The sequence below is a fragment of the Lynx rufus genome, unplaced genomic scaffold (assembly GCF_022079265.1).
Source record: "Lynx rufus isolate CCGP_SWC_20201006 ecotype Redwood Valley unplaced genomic scaffold, mLynRuf1.p SCAF_6, whole genome shotgun sequence".
Classification (NCBI taxonomy): domain Eukaryota; kingdom Metazoa; phylum Chordata; class Mammalia; order Carnivora; family Felidae; genus Lynx; species Lynx rufus.
In genome coordinates this window covers 44,761,368-44,784,113 of record NW_025814878.1, presented here as the reverse complement: position 1 = coordinate 44,784,113, position 22,746 = coordinate 44,761,368, and the positions used below count along the sequence as shown (strand labels likewise).

At 41.5% G+C, this 22,746-nt stretch overlaps 1 long non-coding RNA gene across 2 annotated transcripts in view; it reads left to right on the top strand.

The window, feature by feature from the left end:
• Positions 1-22,229, top strand: part of LOC124529048 (uncharacterized) — a 76,598-nt gene extending 54,369 nt beyond the window's left edge. The window contains exons 4-7 of one of the 2 annotated variants that reach the window (XR_006966281.1): positions 2,470-2,712; positions 4,233-4,319; positions 6,189-6,253; positions 8,599-9,021. This is a non-coding gene — a long non-coding RNA (uncharacterized LOC124529048). Of the gene's footprint in view, positions 1-2,469; positions 2,713-4,232; positions 4,320-6,188; positions 6,254-8,598; positions 9,022-21,037 lie in introns of those variants that run through there. The other variant, XR_006966280.1, reaches the window with a different exon arrangement.
• The last annotated feature ends 517 nt before the right edge of the window (positions 22,230-22,746 follow it).

The following is a 22,746-nucleotide window of genomic DNA, read 5'->3' as shown; positions in this document are numbered from 1 at the left end:
CAGATCTTCCCAATGATACATTAGCTGTCAAATATAAAGTCTTAGGCCATGTTGCAAGAGCATTCTTATTGCCTTGAACATTCTTTTTTTCCCCCTACTATATTAAAAAATGCCCTTTGGGACATGGGTCTGGAAAAGTATTCCTTTTTTTAGAGCTACTAATTTCAAATGGAACTGACATTGCAAAGATCCTACAAATATTCTCTTCTGTTCTCATAAATTAGGCACCATTATCGAGTGTAATGTGCCAGACATTTTATATACACAATTCATTTAATATTATGATAATGCTAGATAGAATAGGGTGTTTTTGTTTTTTTTTTTGTTTTTGCCTTTTTAAAAATTATCTATCTATCTATCTATCTATTTATTTACATTTCACAGAAGAAATGTAAATTCAATGTAGAATCCATGTCTCAGATAAAATAAATCACTTAAAAGTTTAAGCTACTGAGACGCCTCCTCTCAGGTGAGCTCAAGTTTGTCTGGCTCCAGAGTCCACGTTTTTCTACCTAACCTCATTTTTTTGCTGTTTCTTTTCAATTCTGTAACTTTCATACTATGTTTAGCTTAAAATTAACGCAAAGCTTATCATGTATCCTCAGCGGTAATTGATTGGTGTTCTGTTTAAGGTGCTTTGGAATTCTGTAGATTGTGGGGGTCTTTTCTGATGGTTTCCACTAACTCTATAAAATGATTTACCTACTGCATTTGGAAACATCTATAAGCTCTTATCAATCATGAAAAAGTTGAAGAACTCCCATTCTGAAAAGAAGAATAAAATTGAGCATCTGCAGGACCTCAGAAAGCAGTGTGATTTTAGGCCGGTTATGGTCACAGCAAGATCACTGTTATGAAATTTATTTTTATCTTCTGAGTTCTCAGGGGTATTTATGGCAGGCTTGGACAGAAGTCTTATTAAGGAAGATTCCTGTCTGGCCATCCATGCAATTTATTTTGAATGCTCTGGCTTGACTCTCCCTTGGGAGTTATCTTTAGTGTAGAGATTCTAGTACTATTTGATTTAATGATGTTTGGACATGGTGGGCTGCCTAATCAGTACCAGATAGAATACAAGGAAAATTTTCTTCCTTTTTCAGAGCTCACAGTTATGGCAGGGGATATGCCTCTGCTGGGTTCAAGTTTTGGCTTTGCTACTTGATAGCTACGTGACCTTGGCAAGTCAGTTGACATCTCTGAGCCTCAGTTCTCTTATCTTGTATAATAATAATAATAATACCCATAGCATTGTTGTACAAGATGTAAAATAATAAACATAAAAGCATTTTTGTAAACTTTAAAACTACTGTACACAGGGGTGCCTGGGTGGCTCAGTTGGCTAAGCATCTAACTCTTTCGGCTCAGGTCATGATCTCGCGGTTCGTGATTTCAAGACCCGCATTGGTCTCTGTCCTGGCAGTGTGGAGCCTGCTTGGAATCCTCCTCTCTTTCTCTCTCTCTCTGCCCCTCCCCTACACTCTGTCTCTCAATAAATAAATAAGCTTTAAAAAATAAAAGTATCGTACACAAAGATAAATAACTCACTTTAAAAATGGACAAGTGATCTGAATAGACATTTCGTTAAAGAATACCTACAAATGGCCAATAACTACATGAAAAGACGCTTAACATCATTAGTCATCAAACCCACAAGGAGATACCACATTACACCTATGAATAAAATAGCTATAATAAAAAAGCCAGATGAGAATAAGTGTTGTTGAGGATGTGGAGAAATAGGGATCCTCACACATTGCTGGTGGGAATGTAAAATGGTACAGATTCTTGGTAGAACGTCCTGGAAGTTTCTTTTAGTTTAACATAGTGGCCACATGATTCAGCAATTTTATTTCTGGTTATATACCCCAAAGAAATAAAAGTACATGTCCACAAAAAAAACAAACAAACAAACCTGTACATGAATGTTCATGGGCATTATTCTTAATATCCAAAGGTGGAAACAGCTCAAATATCTAGCAGCAGATGAATAGATAAATAAAATGTGGTATACTCATAGAATAGAATATTACTTGGCAATCAAAACAAATGAAGTATTGGTATGTGCTATTACTTGGACGGACTTTGAAAGCATGCTAAGTGGAAGAAGCCAGTCACAGCGAATCACATATTGTATGATTCAACTTAGATAAAATGCCCAGAGTAGACAAATCTGTAGGTACAGGAAGTAGGTTGGTGTTTGCCTATGGTTGAGGGGTTGGGGGCAAATGAAAAGTGACAACTCGTGGATATGGGTTTTCCTCGTTAGGGTGATGAAAATATTCTAAAACTGATTTGTGTAATAGTTGTACAACTTTGTGACTATACTAACAACTATTGTAAATTTCAAATGGGCGAAATGTGTCCTAGGTATGTGAGCTATAGCTGAATAAAGCTGTTATTATAAAAGTACCGCACTGTATAAGTCTATATTACCATTTGTTCTATTTTTATATTTGTCCTTTATCACAGCCATAATAGACTGGCATTCTCAGCTTTTGGCTCTAAGCTAGAGACAAAGTACGCTATCCATTTCTTGTGAACTCTCATATTGGAAGGTTTTCTCAGCTACGGTAGTTCACAAAGGAATGCCACCAGCTTAGCTTTACTACAAGAAGTCCCAGGAACACCTGTTCCAGGTCAGCTTCTCACCTGTTAGTCCACATCGATTATCATCGCACAGAATTGGTTCAATCAGGAGAAAATGGCATCAAGGTGAGCCCTTCCCGGTTTTCCATTTCTCTAAAATAATTTACCATGGTTCCTGGGGAATCGATCTATTTTATGTTCAGCATTTTGCTCTTAGAAACTCTTTTGTTTGTAGGCTTCTAATTGAAATCAAGTCATCCTCCCACAAAACACAAAAAACAGCTCTGGCCCACAGCAATTTGTTCAGTAGATTATAATACACTTTTATTTATCTTCTCTCAGTACATTGCATGGTCTGCAAGGATAAGAAGTTCCGTTTTATTTAATTTTGTATTCCGTGGGCTTGACACATAGTCAGGGCTCAGCAAGTGGTTTACTGAATGATGAATCAATAAATGAATGCCGAAAACAAGGTGAGCAGAAATAGTGACATTTACCTGACACATGGGCCACGGAGACAGCCATGCCAATTTGGGTGAATATTGCTCAGGAAGTGATATTCTCAGGCTGAACATGGAGGGTTTTGTTATTCACGAGTTAGCTTTTCAGACCACGGAAAGTAGAAATTTGTAGTCAATTTGAACTTCACAGGCTTTGACAAAGGTGGGATTGTAGGAGCAATTTCTTAGTGAGTGAGTGAGCCTAACTGGCCCCCATCGAGGGCATTTAAAGTTAGTGTGCAAGCATCTACTTAGCTTCTCATCAGAGAAAGAGAGGGGAAATAATTACTTATTGTATTCCAGAATCTTGGAGATTCTGGAAGGCCTTCAGGAGCATCCCCTGGGAAATGTCCATGACCTATACGGCCAAAAATAATATTGAAAGAATAGCTAATGGAGGGTAAATACAAAATTGGGATTGTGCTAGAATTGAGTGAATTAGGAGGAAACTATCTGGGCAGGTTGCTATGAGGCAGTGTGCTGGGGCCTCAGGAGAAGCCACCGGCACTTTGGGTCACTGCATTTACTTGGGCTCACCCAGCTGCGTCACACGCCCCGGGGCCATTGTCTGCTGTGCCAACTCCAATCCACCACCACCTGGAAAGTGTGAAACTTGGCCCACAGAAGACCACTGAAAAGGGTTAAATCCTAAAGGCACACGCGTCTGGCAGCAAAAGGGCAATTTGTAAAGGAACTCAGTTCACAGGCGTTGACCCCTGCCTCTCTCCTCATTTTCACACCTCAGACTGCAGGATGATGTGTGAGGATTCCTTTCTCTTTAGTTTCCCTCCTCCAGAAAGAGTAAACCTTTATCTTTCATCCTGTATTACCTGGCCAGCTATTTACAGATAAGGCCAGTGTCTCCTTCCCGGATCTGCAGAGCAGACCCTGATAGGCTGATTCTTTCCTCACTGTACATACTCATGGATGGTAGGGAAATTGTATCATTTTCCGCTAACACATCTGAGTCTGATCATACCTACTGTTGTAGTAACTTATTTACCTTTTGGCATAATGAGGAATTTGAGTTTCCATTAAAGTTTATTTTATTCCATTATAAATGCCTAAATTTTCCTGGGATATATGCTAAGCAGCCTAATTCTTTGATCATTCCTTTCTTATACAAAGCTGCTTCTCTCTGAGCAGGGAAGCTCCAGGAACAAACTGGAAATCAGGACATGTTTGGATGGAAGAGAAGCAAAGTGCAACCGTCCGTCTGCCTCATTCTCTGTTGTAAGTGAAGATACCTCGGTTCCATTAGCTGAAGTGTCCATTAGCTAATCAAGAATTTAAGCTAAGTGTTCCAAAGAGTGGAAACATGAGGCACGGCTGGGGCAGGACCTGGTCACTCAACAAATATTTGTTATCTGCCTAAGCACTGGGAATACCAATAAGAGTGAGATGAATTTTTTGCCCTCAAGTCATTCATGATGTATTGGGGAAGACAGACCAAAATCAATGAGGGTGCCAGGTGCTATGAAAGAGGCAAGCCGTAAGCACTAATGGGGGCAGGGGCGGTCTGGAGGCACCTCACATTCCAGATCCCGGAGACCCAAGACTCAAAGCGGGGACAAAGGCAAATTCAAAAAGCCCCCCCCCCCCCCCCCCCCCGCCACCATCTGGTGGTTCAGATGCAAATCAAACATCTTTAATTTAAACTTTAGCATTTGGAGATATGTCCTTGAGGCTCAAATGTAAAGAATGTGTGCTCACAGATGAAGCTTTCCCTGCTGATTCAAAGGAAGCCAACTTGAGCCCCATGAAGCCTTTTGATGTGGGGAGTAATCACTGTTTGTTTTCTCTGTGACCACAGAGAATTCAAGCAAAGCCTTTTTCGGAGCAATAACAATAGCTATTCTTTTAAATACTCCCTGCATTTCCTATTCTGTTAGGTACTTGGCATGTGATTTCTATAGAAATCCCGTAAAATAGTATTAGTTTACCTACTTGGCAGAAAAGAAAACAGAAAGAGAGAGAGGTTAATTTAGTAATTTAGTTGCTCAGATAGTTTTGGAGCAAGGGTTTTAGTCCATGATGCACTGCCTCTAGAAATCCCTGCTTTTAGTTATATCAAACCTGCAAATTATAATCTTAATCTAATTTGTCAGTGCCTGCAAATACTTCCTGAACAATGTCTCTAAAATGCTTTAACATGCTTACTTTTAAGTTTTTAAAAAAATTTTTAATGTTTATTTACTTGAGAGAGAGAGAGAGAGAGAAGGGGAGGGGCAGAGAGAGAGAGGGAGACACAGCATGTGAAGCAGGCTCCAGGCTCTGAGCTGTCAGCACAGAAGTCGGACACTTAGCCGACTGAGCCACACAGGCGCCCCATCTTTTTTTTTTTTTTTTCAGGCAAAGGCATGTGACATTTCTGCCACTGATGTGAACCAAGGGAGGGCTTGTTATGTTAGAGCGATTGTCAAAATTGGATCCATTCTTAGCGGTGACGGTCAGGGGGAGAAATTCTTCTGGAGACCACGCTACAAATATTGTTTTGAATTTAGAGTCATCGCCGTCCATTTTCTCTGCAGGGTGTGCAGGGGTTAGTGCACATTTCTTGGTTTCTGATGTTTTTCTGTAAGGTTCTGATTTAAAAGTTCATTTCCTTACACACCAGGAGCAGTGTTTGTAGGTCAAGCTCCCAAAGTGTGAAATACTTGAACTCTCTAGGAAATATCCTGGGCATATGATTTAACTTTTGGCTGACTAGGTCTTGAATGGGGACATTGGAAAATATGAAACAGGGAGAAGGGACCTCCAACCACTGGTGCAGGGACCTCATTTTGTATCTGGCCTGAATGGCATAATTAAGAATCTTAATAGCTTTTTGGCAGTCATCTTACTTCTTGATTACTGCATCCTCTCACTGCTTCTGCACGAAGCTGAATCCGGAGTGTATCTGCCTTCTCTGTTCCCATGCTCAGGAGCGTAAACACTCTGGATGAAAAGCCACACCACCTGCAGATCAGGGACCCTGCAGACACTTGGTCTCCAGTCTCGGCTGGGTCCTCAGAAATTCTTGTCAGTGCTTATACTTGTTCAGAGTGTCCAGGTCCCTCAAAGATTCCCTACACTCACCGAAGTCCTTCTGACCCCCTTTAGTGCCCTCTTCTTCTGTCTCAGCAGATGACCTTGCTGCCCAGACACCGTGGACATTTAGGTCTCAGGTAAGCCCATCATCAGCCACCAGTTGAGTACCTAATGCTTCCTTCTGTCGACACCCACGCATGTTCCCAAGATCTGTCTTCTGGTCTCAGAGAATGCCTCACTCCTTTCTCAAGTCCAAGTCCACTAGGACACGGACCTACGTCAACTGCCCCCAGGCCCCTCGGAACTCTATGGCATCTCATTCCTAGGTCATTGTCCCACTCTCCTGCCTCTCCAGCCTTGCCCTCCCCAAGGCTCCTAGAAAAATAAACTGGTCATTCCCTTTTCAGCTACCATCAAGGCTCTCTCTTCTTTGAGAATTCAGATGGTCAAGGGAGTGGGCTTAACCCCTAACTTTGCTTTCTTACTTCATACAGGTATCTGGCTTTTGTCCCCACCATTCCTTAACTTCTCTCACTATGGTCACCAAAAGCCCCTCATGGCCAAGATACAACTGACCTTTTTTGGTCCTCCTGGGTCTGTGTGTGGCACTTGGCTCAGTTGACCACTCCCTCTCTTTAAAAACATTCTGTGTATTTCCTTGGTTTCTCCAACACTCTGCCCTTCTGGTCTTCTCCATTCCAGCCTGGTTGTGCTTCCCTCCATCTTTCATCACTTAAAAGTTCACTGAAGGTAGCCTTTGGTGGTACAAGAGTGAGAGTTTCTGAATTAGATCGTCTCTTACTATTTGTGCTTCCATAGATTCTTAACCCCTCTGTATCCCAGTTTCCTCATCTTTTAGAACGAAATTAACAACGTTTCACATTGTTATGAGGATTGACTCAGATAAATGCATGTAAAGTACTTTGTATGGATTTTTCATTTCAAAAGGAAAATTTAATTGCTAAGAGCTAACACAATCATATCAAGAAGCATTTCAAATAAAATATTATACTTTCCAATCTGCAATAGCAGCTCATCCAGATTCCATCATGCTTTAGATTTTTCCAACTGTAAGTATCCTAAGAACTATTTGGACCACGAATTTGTTGTGACAGCGCCGGTTCAAATTTTTTACTTATAAAGAAACATTTAGCAGGATTTCTGAGCATCTAAGACTGTTATAAAATAACTGGACGTCTAGTTTGCGTGATTATCTGAAGCTTTTTTTTCTTTTAAACAAAGCTGTTATTACTAAAAAGAAGATTCAAAACCGCAAAAAATCTCAAAAGCCTTGTTTGGAATCACAAACAAATTTTGTTTAACTTGTTTTCATAATAAAAGCAAGCCATTATTAAATCTTTGAAAAAATAGGTACATTCAACCTTTCTTTCCAATAAATTAATATAATTTCCGGAGATTTACTGGCTCTTAAATACAAATATGGTTGATTTCAAACCTATGTGTGGAGCTCATCATAAAGCACCACCACTAAAATGCTCCTAAAAATTGAGATACATGAGTAACAGAAAAATCTGTTAGTTTTGACCTGGTATTTCTTCTATTTCTTATTTGACTGTTTTAGAAAATTAAAAACCTATATCAACATTTCAGATTTCTGATGCACATTTTTTCCCTAAATCTCAACTTCACTATCTGTGGTCAAAGTTTACAGATTCTCCTGAAGGTGCATTAACCATTTAGAATGTTAAGACATTGTTTAGTGAATTTTTTAAATTCCCTAAATTGCAAGCATTTTGGTTCTCTGGATTCTTTGATCTTGGAACATCACATCAATGGGACGAGGCCAAGCGTTCCATGTTTTAGAGGCTATGCCCATTTTGGCCTTACTAGGATGACCTATTATCTTGATTTGCTCGGGGCAGTCCTGGTTTTGGCAGTGAAAATCCCTTGTGCTGAGAAATTCCCTGGTCCCGGGCAAACCAGGCCAATCGGCTACCCTAGGCTCAGCCAAATCCTCCATGTGAACAGACCAAAATTTTCTCCTTGTTTCAAACAACAACAACAGCAGCAGCAACAGCAACAACGACAACAACAACGAAAACCACCACCACAAGACAAAAGAAAAACAACCCCTCGTACTTCAACTCACTGTCCCTAATTAGAAACTAAAGACATTGATTGCATGTTGCAAACAGCTCAGCCAGGTTTATTTATGTGCTTTATTTCGTGTTTCTTTTTCTTACAACCTGAAGCTGAATGTTATAAGTAAACATTCTCAGATCAAAGTGAAGCAAGTTGGGCCTACCGTTTTTGAGCATCAGATGTCTGAACAGGTTCTATGTCTGTATCAACAGCACTTTCGTCTTTAACATCCACTCAGCACTTAGAAATTGGACTTCTGATCAAAACTGTAAGCATCCTTGCATCTGGTGATCTAAGACCACCAGTCATTATGAGAGTAGGTCCAACTCCTGACTTTTTGTGCGAAGAGTATTCACATTTTTGTTGATTTCACTTACAGTTTACTGACCACTGGAAGGTGCATCTTTTACTCCCCCTGGAGGAGACCAAAAACTGCCTCAGTTTCTAGGACATCCCACATGGAGGAGACCCAGTGAAAGCTGGCAGAAAGTGGCAGGGCCATGGAGTGACTCCCCCCCAGCCATCTCTGCTTCCCGGTGCAATTTAAGGTAGATGAATGGTTCACTCTGGGCTCCAGGCCAACGAACTGGCCCCGGGGGGAAATCATTCTCACACCCACGCTTGATGCACATACACCCTGCAACTCTCCTTCCTGCCCAGCAGCCCCCCAGATGGAATCCTTATACTCGAGGAAGCAGTGGGTCTTTCATTGCCGTCTCTGGGCTACAAGAATCAAAGAGCAAAATGGATGTTTTCCTCTGAGAACTGGCACTGAACAGAAGGAAGGAAACGACTTCTCCAATTCAAGCATGTTTTAATCTCTGGAGAAGTGGGGACTGGGGAGGGGCAGAATTGGCTGAGGAATCAGTGGGAAAGTCATAAATTTTGTCTCTTATCCCGGTAACTAAGATTCTTCCTTTACAGTGCCGCCCACTCCTTCTTCTTTTTTCAAAGAGTTTGGATAATGAACAATCACTTTCTAAATTCTCAAGTTCAAAAATCTCTCAGTGGAGGAAAAACCGGGAGGTTTTGAGTAAATCTCCAAAGGCCGGACGGATCCTTTATAAACATGCTCAGAAATTTCAAGATTCACAAACACCTCATGAATATACTGCCCTAACCTGATCTAAAGACTCTGGCACCAAAACAGGTCAACAATTCTTTACTTCTTATCTTTAGTACTTTAAATATTTTAAAAGGTCAACTCATATTCTTTCGTTCTTTTTTTTTAAATTTTTTTTAACGTTTATTTATTTTTGAGACAGAGAGAGACAGAGCATGAATGGGGGAGGGTCAGAGAGAGAGGAAGACACAGAATCCGAAACAGGCTCCAGGCTCTGAGCTGTCAGCACAGAGCCCGACGCGGGGCTCGAACTCACGGACCGTGAGATCATGACCTGAGCCGAAGTCGGACGCTTAACCGACCAAGCCACCCAGGCGCCCCACTTTCGTTCTTTTCAAGACCATTGTTCAAAGATAGAGTGAACGGTAAATACCGTTGAGGTCCGCTTTTAAACACAATGGCTCAGTTTGCCCTGAACCTAATTCTGAGGACACAGTTAGACAAATCCAGATGGACCAAGTGGCATGGACTTAACAAAATGTCAATGTCCTGAAAAAATTAAAAAAAAAAAAAAAGTGGTGCCAGTGGGCTGTTCTGGAATAAAGGAGATTTAAGAGATATGACAAGCAAATGGAATATAGACTCCTGCACCTTGGTTTTTTTTCTTGTGATAATGATATTGTGATTATAAAGAATTCCTTCACTCTTAAGAATCACATGCTCAAGTAGTTAAATTTTTTTTTTTCAACGTTTATTTATTTTTTTGGGGACAGAGAGAGACAGAGCATGAACGGGGGAGGGGCAGAGAGAGAGGGAGACACAGAATCGGAAACAGGCTCCAGGCTCCGAGCCATCAGCCCAGAGCCCGACGCGGGGCTCGAACTCACGGACCGCGAGATCGTGACCTGGCTGAAGTCGGACGCTTAACCGACTGCGCCACCCAGGCGCCCCATATGCTCAAGTATTTAGAGGCAAAATGTCTTGATAGCTCCAACTTATTATTTTTTTTAATCAGTAAAGACAGAGATAAAGAAGAAGGAGAGAGCGAGAGAGAGAGAGGGAAAAGGAGAGAGAGAGAGGAGAGAGAGAGAGAGAGAGAATGTTAAACAAGCAAAGAAACTCCAGCACTCAAAAATTGGACTTCTGATTAAAGACTGTAAGCATCTTTGCCTCTGGTTGTATAAGACCACCAGTCATATGAGAGTAGGTACAACTCTTGACTTCTTGTGGGAAGATTATTCGCATTTTAGTTGATTTCACTTACAGCTTGATTGATTTGGAGTTCACGTTGGAAAAACTCCCTATTGCTTATTGTTCAAGGCCAGGCACATCCATAAGCTCACCATTTGGCTGCCAAGCCTCCACTATTCCTGTGTGTTCTAAAGATCTGCCTTGACTCCGGCTTCCATTCAAGCTCCATTCAAGCTAGCAGGAAGAGCTTTACTCTCTGAAAAGGTGTGTCAGAGCAGAAGAATTTTCTTACAGATGTCCCTTCTAGAAAGATCCCAAATTCGTTTCTCTCAATTGATTTTTCAATTTCTACACCCATCTCATTATATTTTTAATTTAATTTGCAAATAAAATGGCATTTGCATTTTCTTGAGTAACCTTGTCCCTTCAATTACCTCTCATTTCCATTTCTAGAATCTCAATTATGTTATGATATGACGTGCCACAATAATTGCATTGTAAAAAGTCATGAACCATGATAATAGGAGGCTATTCATGAAGATATTCCCTCACTGTCTATTCACACTAAGGGCCTGATTCATAAATTTGAAAGAAAAATTCCATGATGATGTGAGCTCGTGGAGAATCTTTGTTTTAATAGGTCAAAGAGCCCAGGGTACGGGGCATGTTCACATGTGGGAGTTTTTCAACACGGCTGTTAAAGCAAGCCTTTGGGGCTTCTTACTTTAAAAAAATATCAAAAGTAGTTCGATAAAAATTCACTTTCTAAAAAACAAAGGACCCTCAGTCCCAAATTTGACCATTCTATTCTTTTTCTGACTCATTGTTTTTGAGTACCTGACAGCACATGGGTCTATAAAGACTGATTTTCAGCAACTCATTGGCAAGGTGGACAATTTCAAAGTTTTGCTCCAACTCTTTAATATCTTTGAAAGACTCACCTCTTTATTGCTCAGTCTTTCACCACTTGTGCTTGAAGCACCAATATTCTTTTCTCAAAATCCATTCTGTAATTCAGTTAACTTCAATTGGAACTTTGTCATTGCTATGCTGGGCATCGTGTTGCACAAGGTAGGGGAAAGATGAAGGAGTACGATGTGCCCTCCTGGCTTCAAAGGAGAACATGACCATCAGGGAATGGAAGATACACATACACACTATTCTTACCTTAGCTGTAGTATGATATGTTGCATATGCGAATGATAAACGAAATCTCCTCCTGGTTTCTTTCATTACTCCAGCATAATTAAAGGCTTCTTCCTCCTGATTCAAATGCTGTCCACCCTTCACCAAGAGTGGTGCACATTGTATGGTGGTTAGTTGGGTTACCAGCGTAAAATGTGAGTTTCATGACATTTCATTGAATACTTCAGCACCTATCAAGCTTTGTGGTATATAGTAGGGCCTTGAAAATTGTTGCATAAAGTGAGTGGATGGATGGATAAGTGATGATCACCAAGAAAACCTGGATGCCTATAAATTCTTCCACGATCAGATCGATACAAGCTTCAGGGTTTGGAGGCTTTCAATTTCAATATGTTTCTGATATTGCTCTGTGAACCCAGGGATAAAATCCCTATGGTAAGGACAAGGAAAAGGAATTCAATTGTTTCCTCTCTCTCTCTCTCTATTTTTTACTACTACTTTTCTTCATTTGTAACAAATTGAATACTACAACAAGTCTTCAACTCTACAATCACGATTTTAGAAATTAACTTCTATACCTCTACTCTGCACTTGTTCGGTGTCTGGTCCAGTTTTATAATTTTCTTACCAATTCCCCATAGGACAAACCCTATCCTAGGTCAACAATTCAATTCCGGGACCACAGAGTTCTTCACTCATCTCTAGTCATTTGTAAGGAGATTGTAGCTCAGTACCCATTAGGAAGTAGAAATAAAGTCTAGATTCAATGGACATACTGTTTCCAGTGCTACAAAAGAAACATTGAAATGGTTTTTTGAATATAAAGACCTTTAGGTCCATCTGATTACTTGGACAGGAGAGGGAAAGATTAACTCACTTTCAAACTACTTGAGTTTAAAGTAATGTTGTTATAGAGAATAATGTGTAATATAGAGATGGCTTCAGTTAAGTATCAAGAAGTCAAAGCTATTAAATGGCTTGTAAATCTTGGTACTCAAAACAATGAATGAGTGGTAAAGAAAGCAAGAAAAATACACTTTTTCTTACTTGAGAAGACATTAAGGAAATGGCAACGAATCTATAAGTGCCACTAGTGACTTCTGCCTCTTCTTGGTAGGCATTTAAATGGTTTGAGTGGCAATTAAAGGTGCTTTACACACATTATCTATAATTCTCCGCAGAACTGTGCATGAAGCTCTATTTCCCCTAGCTTACAGATAAACAAACTGAGTCTCAGAAAGGTTCAATAACTGGCTTTAGGGAGACACACCTAGAAATCAAACCCAGATCTATCGCTCTCCATGAGTAAAATATCTACATGAACTTAAGAAATTCGTTAATAAAATGAATGTCTGACGTTGACCTAATTATAGCATTGAGTGGTATACCAAGCTTGAAAGATGGTAGTGTAGCTTCCACATTAAACCAGGTCTGACTTCAGCATTTCCAGCTTCAGGATGGTCTTCAGTATGAGAATGGGCCACCATTCTTCCTCAACAAGTCTTTCCATTCTTCCCATTCTTTCCATTCTTCCTCAACAAGTCTTGTCTTAATGCAAATCGCAAGATCAGATCTATGTCCCTGAGTGAACTTAAGTTTTGTTTGCTTTTTTGTTTTGTTTTAATCTCAGTAACACTGGAAGTTTTAGCTTTCCTCTGTTAGTAAAATGTTTTAGGCATGTTACAAGAATTTCCGATAGAAGTTACTAAGAGACGTATATATTTTGGAGATCCTACTGCACGTGAAATTCTCGAGGCTGTATCTTTTGTTGGATGTAGGGTCATTCGTGTATTAATTATTCACTGTATAATTATTCATTGGAGATGTATTTATTACCTTCTGTATGTCAACTGTTACACCAGCTACAGGATAGGCTACATAATTTGCAGGTCTTAGTTCAAAATAAAAAAAAGTGTTCAAAGATGAAGAATTTTAAGGTAACAACAGCAGAACATTAAGTCAGGCGTAAAGCCCTTCTCAGTCTTCCATACAATTGCATAGATCGGGCATCTCTAAAGCTGACCCTGGCTAGGTGCTCAGGATATAAAGGTGAGTAGAAACTGCTCTTGACCTCATGGAACTTATGGTCTACTAGGACAGACAGATTAGAAGCAATCACATCAAATATTTTGATTATTTGGCAATAATAAAAACAGTATTAATAATAATTCCATATTAAGTACTCCAAAGGGGTAGGGGGGAAGATTCTATGAGATAGTTTATCCAAGGAATGGGACTTAGGCCTGGGTTCTGGGAAAGCTTTACAGAAGTTATGTTTAAAAGACAAGAGAAATAAACTAGGGATGAAGGGAAGGAGGAGTCCCTCAGGCAGAAAAAATATTTCGTCAGTACTTGCTCAGGGGCTAGGGGGAGGGGCTTAGCCCATCCTAGAATTGGATGAAGGACCCTGTATATGGGGGGGAAAGGGAAAGGGTGGTGGGAGTTAAGACCGCAGAGGTAGATAGTTCCCAGACGCTGGCCAGTACCTGGCCTTGTAGGCCTGTGTAAGGATTTTGGTCTTTATCTTAGGGACAATGGGGATCCACTGAAGAGTTGTAACCAAGGGGCAGGCAGTGGTGGGTCTGAGTAACAGAAAGACTGGAAGGGGGCTAGGGTAGATACAGGGCAAGCAGTTAGGCTGTTGTGGTAGTTGGGGCCAGAGCAAGTGGTAGCTTAGCCTGGGATAAGGGCCGACGTGGTGGGGAGATGTGGCTGGCCTTTAGCGATGAGGGCTTGGGGCAAGCAGGTGCAGAAGGGAGGGTTTCGGCTGAACTTGCACGAGCATGATACCGGCAGATGTTTAAAATTAGGGGCCCAAATGACATTTTGCTTGGCCTTGCTCCTCCTAGAAACTATTCAGAAAAATGGGATAAATACATATTTGGAGCATGAGAAAGGATGAAAAACTTCCCTCTTCTACTAACCCGTCTCTCTGTGGGGGAGAGAAAAATCGGTGACTGTTTAGTCTCTTGAGTAGGGAGAGCAGTAGGTGGTCGAAGTTAGAGGTCCGAAGCCTCCCCTACGTCTCCAGAAGCGGGTTTGTCCCGCACTGTTGGATTAGTCCGGAGGGGGAACGGATGGCCCGAAGAGCTGAAGTGCAAAATTTTTGCTGTATTTTCCCTTACTGACGCGACAGCAGCGCCTTTGCGACTCTCAGCTCTCCTTGCGAAGGGAGGTCTGGCCGTTTCTGGAAGATCTGTAGAGATAGGAAGCCCCGAAAGCAGGTCTTTCTTGTAAAAGTTCTCTAATTAAAACTGGCTGCCAAAACCCGGCACAGAGCAAAACAAGCCATTTCTTTGATATAATTAATTTAAAAAATCATAGTGGAGCCCTCTCAGTCTTTTGGGCTAAGGAACAAGAGGGTGAGCATCATCATAGCAGGAGTCCCCTCTTTCCAATGCCTTTGCTCTCCTCCCGATTTAGCTGCTGTGATTCCTACTTCTTTTCAGATGCTCCTTTCCCGGGGCCGAATTCTCACCTACTCCAAGGATCATCCTAAAACGTTATTCTCCCCAGGGTAATTTTTACAAGCCCATGCTTGTTATAGCAGGAAAAAATGTATTTGGAATGGTGGCATTTCAAGCTCTCTGCCAATGCACAGTGCCTTCAGCCGTTTGCCAAATCCTTGCAAAGCTGGTCCTACCGCGGGTCACTAGTTATCAGGTCACTAGTCGTGCGTCCATCACGTACTAAGTACAGACTATAATTACTTAGTAAATCCTATTAAAATGAAGCCCACCAGTATTCATGTGTAGTAATATCCGTGGTCTGGCGAACTATATCCATAATGAAATCCTATTTGAATTTCGCAATCTCTTTCCCCACTGACCTATCGGAATCGCTAACAAGCTCCAGTAACAAGCCCGTTAGTGACAGATCGGTGTTACGCATTATTTCCTTTCTTTTGGCCTCACTTGCAGAGAAATGAGCAGAAGTTAGATACCAAGAGGAAAAATTAGAGAGGATGGAGCAAATATAGGCTTGTTGATCTTCGAAAAATTGATGCCTGGAAACATCGGAAGAGCAAGAAACTCAAGACCTGCGTGAATATTTTCTTTTACGTAGACATCATTCGGTCCTCTTAATAAGGGTTGATGCTTTGGGATTTATTATAAAAAACACCAGAATTCTTGTTGTTAAGTTCTCTGTGATGCTGAGAAAAGTGATTATAAATTTTATAAACTGATTTCCCCTCAGCGAGGCAATGTCTTGGCTAATTTTACTCCACTGCTTCTAAAATCATCATGCTACAAATCTTGATGAATCTAACTGCGTGAGGGTGCAGATCTCATTTGCATTTATTGCTAATATTCATAAAACTTCCCACAAGCGCAAGGAAAGTGATGCCCATTGACTGGTTTCCTGCTGGCCATCATCAAGGCTAGGATCTTGAATAATGAAGGCTGGGGCTGCAGTTCCCACAGAGACGCGGTAGATGGCAGTGTGCAACACAGATTCCTGAGCTTGTGACCTCCGTAGCCGGGCAGATGACTGGGAAGAGATTGAATCTCTGGACCTGAATGTTGTTTTTTTCCAGCCCAGCCAGAGGAAGAGGTTGTCCTCCTAGGAAATGATGTCTCTGCATAAACTTGGTTTTGCTGAATCAGTAAACTGCAGTTCTTTTGAACTGCTCTGACCCCCAAGAATGTTAAGCTTCTTTAAGTCTGCAAAGAATCTGAACCTCAAAACTCTTCTTCAATGCATGGTGTAATCTTTCGGTTATACGATGTGCTGACCTTCCCATGCTTCATATTTTATTAATCCCTAAAACAAGATCATTCTGGGCAAGCTATAGATAAGCCCTCTGGACATTTCCTAAGTACGTGCTGAGTACACTAGGACTTTGTGGTTTGACTTTTCAGCATCATGAGGAGCCTAATTTGAGCAGTCAGCGTCGACTGTGTTTTCTTTGGTTACTTTTAAAGCATTTATATATTTTTGCATATTCCCCCCAATAGAATGCTCATTTTTCAGTAGTCCCGAAAGGTACTTAAGGCAAGTAAAATTTCTGATTACAGAAGGGATAGGCATCGAGTTTTGTTGAAGATTTAGAAACTGTGATTACTTCGTTCATAAGCAAAGATACTCTTTTTAATATGCTGCTCATTATTAAACACTAGCAAAGGAGACCTTAGTTGACATCAGTAACAGATATTTTTAAAAAGGGCATTTCCCTAGAATAGGAGCTCCTAGAGGACAGGAGAAATGTTATATGTAAATCGTGTGCAACACTTAATTACACTGAGATTTAATAATTTAAGTAGACATGCACCCATGCTCATGCTTTCCTAACCTTTCCTTCTGTCTGGATTTGTGTCCTGGGACTGGAGGCTTTGCTCCGACCTCTGTCTTGCAGCGTGTGTGGCCTGCCTGGCCTTTCCCACCTGGACAAATATGCTACATCATATTTATTTTTCCAGATCTCTTTGTCCATTTAGATTTCAGACCTCCACAGTCTCCCGGAACACCTAGCTTTGGCTTTTCCTGGCTTGACTTCCTCTGCCGGCACACAGGGCCCAGTGAGGCTGAAATGCTAGGTATTCTCAGAGTTGCCCCAGTGCACTGAAGGCCTTTGGATTATGGGATTATGTTGCTGATTGCAGGGGTCTCTTTCCTCAGTGGCTCCGAAATAATCTCTTCTGGGAATTGCTCTTCCCCTTCCTCTAGATGCTGGTGTTTCTCAGAGTTCTGCCCTAGGCCCTCCTTCCCCATACCGTACGGCTGTCATGGGCAATGCCCCAGCTACCATTTACACGTACCGCGTACACACAAATCCCTTCCACGCCCATGTCTGTAGTCCAGATCCTTCTCCTGAGCTTCAGAACTGTAGATGTCTCACATTTAGAGAGACACTTAGATGTCTTGCTATAGTAGGCGCATGGGGTAGAATAGTCAGTCCGTTATTTGGGGTAGGACAACATGAGTCAATCAATAAATTCACTATGAACTATCAGTCCACAATACTTGTTAGACACTTTTCTGTGGAGAGTCCTAAATAATTGGAATTCTTTTAGGGTGAGAGGAGGGCTTGGTTAGAAAAGTAAAGCTACACGAATCACTTCCATTTGATTCACATAGGATAGATGAGTTGGCATTGCTTTCAAAGGTCTTTGATTTTGGGGTGCCTGAGTGGCTCAGTCGGTTAAGTGTCGGACTTCAGCTCAGGTCATGGTCTCACGGTTTGTGGGTTCAAGCCTCGCATCGGGCTCCGTGCTGGCAGCTCAGGGCCTGGAGCCTGCTTCGGATTCTGTGTCTCCCCCTCTCTCTGCCCCTCCCATGCTCATGTTCTGTCTCTCAAACATAAGTAAACGTTAAAAAATACAATAAAACTTCAAAGGTCTTCGATTTTAAGAAATAAACATTAAATGGCATGAGGGTTCTGAAAAGAGGATGTCCAAAAACAGACCAAATCTGTTGTCCTCTGCCATCTATATGTAGACGTGGTTAAAAAAGTATATGGGTGACTAACAGCCCATTATACACCACAGAGTGCCTTGTTTACTTCTCGACCTTACTTACCTTCTCATATATTTGTCTTACCTCCCTTCCTTATATTGTAACATATAAATTGTCAGCTGGGTCACTCCTGTGTTTTGGATCCCCTTAGTATTTAACAGAGTATCTGAAGCTAGTAGATACTCAATGGATGTTTGTGTGCAAGGCTTAAAGTGTGGCTGGCTCTTCTGAAGCAGGACAGTTGTCTTGCTTAGTTTATTTGGACCTACCTCATGGCAATGGGCAGCATGTTGCTAAGACACCGTGCTGTGTTTAAATGATAACGAATTGAACGACTGGACTGCATAATTCGTCCTATGTTGTGTTCGCAGGACTGTGCTGACTTTGTTAATTAGTCATTACCATTTCTTGTTTGGCAATGATACCGTGCTAAAGAATTCACTAATAGAATTGTAGAAAACAAACAAACAGACAGACAGACAGACAGACAGACAAAAACCTAAAAAGTTAATGCCCAGGCATTCAAGTAATAATAAGGTCATTTAGAAATATGTGTCACACCTCTCTCTTTAGTTAGGTGATAAACTATCACTAAGATGCAAACAAATGGCAGAAAATATCGACAGGATCCAGAATTTTCAATCCCTAGATCAGATCTGATGAGTTACTATGATGATCAAGGCAGCACAGATTTATAGTTCCAGAAGCTAAAAGAATTAAGTTAGTGGCTATTTTAATCGGACTTCAATTGTATTGGATTGTATGCATAAAATAGAGACATCACAAGATACTGATCCGAGCAGGATAGATGTTGATTTCGGTCTCATGTGAAAGATGACTAGAGGTAGGCCACCAGGGAGGCTTCGTAACACAGTGAGGGCACCTGGCTTGATAGAGTCTTAAAGTCATCGTCTGTGAGCTTAAGATGATGACAGCACGTACCTTCTGTAGAGCTACAAGAATTCCACGCTGGAAAACAGGTGAAGTCTTTAGAAAAATGCCTGCCAGAAAGCAAGTGCTCAGAGGGTGTGATTTATTCAATGTGAGGGAACCGCAGATGAGTCAAGCGACCGCGTGAATAAACGGAGAACCAGCACTGGGGTCACGCATAAGGAAGGATGCAGGAGGGTAGTACAGGAGGATATAACAGGGGCTTCCGCACTGGCCTCGACCACACTCCCCTCTAGAACTGACCCCCCAGCTGTGTCTGAATGATGGGTGAATAGGCGTTGTCAGGGTGGCTAGATGGGGCTGGTTCCAGTTAGAGGGAACCGACTGTTGTGAACTGTGGAGGAGCACAGGGAAGGAATGAAGGAAGGATGTATGTCGACATTCGAGAGGATGAGGCTGGAGAGAGGGGCAGAGGCCAGGAAGCCATGGTAGGGGCTTTGGCGTGTCTCCGAAGACGGATGGACAGCCACCAAAGAAGATGAACCGGTGGAGGAGGGCGTTACCAAGCCTGGATGGCTGCCTTGTTTCCTGGGCCGGACTGGTAGTCTCTGACCTCTGTGAGGCTGAGCAGCTGCAGGCAGGACTGCAGGCAGCTCGCCTTGATGTACCTCTACTCCCAGGACGGGGGTGGGGGGGGGGTGAAACACAACTTGTTGTGAGAGATCTGCAGGCTCTATTTGATAATACATCGAGCGTCAGCTAATTAGGTGGAGAGGAAATTTATTTTGACTCCGACTTCCTCACCTCCACAAAAATATTTTGACAGCCCGAATCCGGAGGAGAAAACATACGGGTAATCTGAAAACGCTTCTAGTTGGCTCTGGAAACCCCGAGAGAGCAACAGCTCGAGGGGCAGGGTCACATGTGTGTGTGCGCTCCGGCACACTCACCGCTCACTCACATTCACACTGTCTCCCTCCAGCCTTTGCTCAGCATCTGGAACCTTCGAGCTGGGAGGAGGGTGGGCCCATTTGGGGTCACTAAGCGCTACTCCTTTTTTTTTTTTTTTTTTTTGAGGGTGGGTGGCCTAAGGTCATTGACACATAGAGACCCAAGTTAGAGCTTGTTCTTTTCACAGGTAATTTGCCGCAGATAAAGACCTCTGTTGCATGTTCTTATACAGAAAGGAACACACGTCGTGAATAAACCACATGAACATTCCCTTTTTTTCCTCCCAATTTTGGGCAAATAAATAAATAAATAAATGAAAACCCTTCAAAGGAACAAAAAACAAGAGGCCCATTAATAGGATCAGAGTAGAGGTTACATATCAAATATATAACTATGGAGTCCAACGGTCCCTTTTTGTAGTCTGTTTCTGAAAATTAGTGCGAAACTGGGACATTCTGCCCGCAGGTCTCCCCCTGCTTTAGGAAGGTTCATGTTACACCATTTTGCTTTTATAAAAGACCTACCTTAGTACCTGTCTTCGCTAACTGAAAGCAATGCAAAGAGAATTTGCACTTTGACCAAAAAAAAAAAAAAAAAAAATGTGGAAGCGAAGATAGCATTCAGCGTTTGTTTGACAGGAACCATTATACAGGCAGCGCGCGCTGGGGCAGCGGAGTGGCGCCACCAAGCGCCTCACCCAGGAATTACACCCAGCATCTCAGCGTCCAGCTGCCAGAGCTCTGAAACAGTGTGGTCGCATCTGTGCTTTTTCTTGTTTTATTTTCTGCATCCATTGGCAACATGTATCCTAAGGTATCCGAAATGCCTAAGAGGTTATTAAATGTTGAGTCTGGGGACACTCAAAAAAATGTCCATCTAAATCAATGGGGATTGTTTCTTCGCTTTACACCATTTCAGCTTAGGGAAGTTTTCATAGGAACCTTCTACTTTTGGATGGTGGGGGAAACCTGTTCTCTGAAGTGCCACAAATATTTTCTTTATGGGGTTTGCCAGGTTCGTAATATAGGCTCCCTTTGAAGAGGAGAGTGTGGGAACTTTATTAGCAAATTCTGGCGACATTACTAATTCAGAGATGTGCCCTCCACCTTCTCCCATTTAGACAGACGGGTCCACTTTAATGTGACCAGGCAGCCAAGAGCCAGGGAGGACGAGGTTTGGCGAAAAGAGGAGGCTGCAAACCAGAGAAAGCCCAGCGCCAGCGGAAGGAAGCTCTCTGTGAAAAGCCGCCCCACTGTAGCTGCTGCCTTTTGAAAAATACAAACGGTGTTTGGAACGAATACATCATCTCCTTGCAGGGATCTTAGACTCCTGATCGGGCTGACTGTGCCCGGCTCCCCCATCAATGGCTGTATCTTATCTAACTAGCAAGTGTGAAAGTCGATTTCTTTTTTAATCAGGGAGCTATGGAAACAAGCGTATTTTGTGATTTAGTCTTAACTCACGGAAGCACTAATGATCATTAAAAATGACGCTAAAGCTTAAAAAAATACACGCATTTTTGATCTGTTGTCACGAGGATGCTAAGATATTACACGCAAGTGACTGCAAGTATTTTCAGCACTTGAACATGAAAAATGACATTTCTTACTAAATTCAGCATTACAGTAGTTATGAGGAATCTGGGAATTAAAGTATTTCTGGGGAAGATATATTTCTCCCAGCAGATAAAGTCTCAGCCACAGCCACAATAAGAGCTGGCTGAAAAATATAAACTCAGTGAGCAGTGATGCTTTTTGTGACAAATGGTCTGCTGAGGGCCTGATAGATGTTAATGATAGGAAAAAAAAACAAACCTGGTTTGGCATTGTTATTGCAGTTAAATAGTTTAAGAAGAAAAAAATGAAAAGAACCTTTCTATGATTGGGCAAGAAAGAAGAAAAACGTTTCATATTTAGCTACATCATATGAATTAGTTCTGAGACTACAGAAGCCACACGAAAAAGACCGTTGGGTTCATCGTTGGGGTCTTTGGTTGCCAAGAAACTAAGATTTGGAGCTGCTTGGAGTTATGAAATTGGTTGAGAAGCAGTGGACTTCCTTTTTCCAATTAAGTATCTGTGGGAAGCCAAATATTCTTTACAGGGTTCAACCAAAACAACGTATCGCGACAGATCAAGCAGAAGCAGATGTGAGAAAGCAGCCGTATTTGTTGATTAGGAATTATAGAGGTTTTCAAACACGCAAAATAATGACACTCTTCCACCTTAATTGTATGTTTTTGGTTGTTTTGGAAACTACTTATTGTCTATAAAGCCATGTTATTTATGTTACCATATAATAGTTTTGTTATTTTAACTGTGTGAAATAAATCTTTAGAAATGTTTGCAGTTTTCATGGGTAATACTGTAAACACGGAGAAGTATAATTTGTATAAACAGGAAGTTTTTGGGGATTTGCAGTTACGTTTAAGAGTGGAAAGGAGCTTATGGTGAAACACTTTTAAAAATGTCAGACCCCCGCTATAGATATTTAACTCATGGAAATGGAGACAGAAACTGGGTAAAAAGAGAGAAAAGGCTGGTCAATTGGCTTTGCATCAAGAGCAGGAACCCTGAGGAACGGGAGGTTGTTCAGAATGTGTGTATCTCAGGGAGAGGGTTTATTCTTACTTTCCCTCAACTACCGGAATTCATTGACCTTTCATCTCCCTTTTGTTTGATTATTGTGTCATAGTTCTCCTTCATTATGACTTTTACTGCTTCTTCTACTTTAGTTTTTCTTTTAGAGAGTGTGAGTAGGAGAGATGGGCAGATGGAGAGAGGGAGAGAGAATATTTTTTCTTTCTCAATGTTTATTTATTTATTTATT